Source organism: Balaenoptera acutorostrata, chromosome 3 (assembly GCF_949987535.1).
Source record: "Balaenoptera acutorostrata chromosome 3, mBalAcu1.1, whole genome shotgun sequence".
Classification (NCBI taxonomy): Eukaryota; Metazoa; Chordata; class Mammalia; order Artiodactyla; family Balaenopteridae; genus Balaenoptera; species Balaenoptera acutorostrata.
The window spans coordinates 127,518,369-127,520,273 of record NC_080066.1 but is presented as its reverse complement, the minus strand read 5'-3'; positions in this window follow the sequence as shown (position 1 = coordinate 127,520,273).

The window sequence follows — 1,905 nt, the reverse complement described above, 5'->3', positions numbered from 1 at the left end:
AGTTAACAAAATATTTTATAGAGTATATTAGTTATATATTACATAAATATTAAACAAAATCTTGTTGCCTTAAAACAACAAACACTCAATCTTCCACAGTTTCTATGGGGTCAGGAAGTGGGACTGGCCTAGTTGAGTGATCCTGGCTCAGGCTCCCTCATGTTTGGACTGGACAAATCATTTCCAAGGTGGTTCACCTATGTGGCTTTGCCAAGAGGCCTCAGGTCCTCACCACCTGTGCCTCTCTCCACAGGCAGACTAAGTATTCTCATGACATGGCAACTCATTACCTCAAAGTGGGTTATGAGAGAGACAGGCAGAGATAGAGAGAGAGAGAGAGAGAGAGAAAGCAGGAAGCTTCAGTTCCTTTTATGATCAGACCTAATAAGTCACACACAATCATTTCCACTTAAAAAAAAATTGTTAGAACCAAGTTATTAAATCCAGTTAACACTCAAAAGTAAGGGAATTAGCTCCACTTTTGGAAGCAATGTGACAATTTTGTGGGTGTATTTTTTTTTCTTCTTTTTTTGTGGGTGTATTTTTAATCACTACATGGAATTATAATGGTGAGCAAGGCAGATAAAGCTTTGCCCTTATAGAGATCATATTCTACTTCAGTAAGGTGAAAAATCAACAAATAAAATCTATAAACAAGATAATTTCAGATTGTTTCAAGTTTTGGGAAAGCAATGAATAGGTGTCTATGTTACTGGGGACCTAGGAGCCAAGAGTATTAAACAGACTGAACCTAAGTCCCCATAAAGCCAAGTTTCTCTGCAGAGTTTATGATTAACCTCTCTAGCAAAAACGTTATTCCCTTTCTTGTCCAACACCTGTTCTCCTCTGCTTGGCCCTGCAATAAACCTTTCTCTGCTCTAAACTCCGATGTTTCGGTTTGTTTGGCCTCACCGTGGGTCAGGCACACGAACTTGCATTCGGTAACAAAACTAGTCAGGGGACACTGCTCTGTGAAGGTTAAGTATGACGAAGAGCTGAGGAGAGAGAGAAGCCATATGAAGAGCCTGTGAAAGAACTTTCCAGGGAGAGGAACCCATCCAAGGAAATAGCAAGGGCCTGTGGCAAAAGTGAGCTAGGTAGTTTGAGGAACAGAACAAAAGCCATACTAAATAGGTAAGTGATTCCAGTTGGAACAGAAGAGGTAGGAAAAGACAAGATAATACAGATCTTTCTTTGCTGCCCTAAGAAGGGAATCTCGATTTGATTATGCAATGAGAAGACACTGAAGAATTTGTATAGGAGAATAAAATGATTGACTGATATTTTAAAATCCAAAGTAGGAGTAACACTCATATAAACGTATAAAACTCCATTTAGAATAAAATGAAAATATTTCTATAGAATTACATGCAAAATACAGAGTATGCATCATCTCACTCTTCCTTCATCTCCATCACAAACAATGACAACATGTGTTTTAGCTTGAGAAAAAGAAGAGTGGTCAAGGAGGACATAACAATACTTGCAAATATACTGAATAATCAAAAAGCATTGGGTGGTTATTTGTCATGCATGTACTTTTAATGTGAATCGTATTTAAATCAAACTTGTTCAATGAAACTCTCACATTTATCTTCTTGGATACTTAACCCTGTATCTAACTCTGTAACTTTCTAATTTGATATATTATGTTCACACCCAATAAGCATATCTAAAATTATACCAGCCATAACAATTGTCGTCTTCTTACATGTACAGAATTACATACTGAGTCTTAGGAACACTTAAAACTCACATACCCACATCCTGAAAAATCTCAGAAAGCACTTTCCAAGGACAAACTTGACACCTTTAGAAATATCAAGTGTTATGTGTTAATTCTGGAATTCACAGCTGCATGCAGATGATAAAAGCAAACACATGAAAAAACATTTAAAGTGCAAA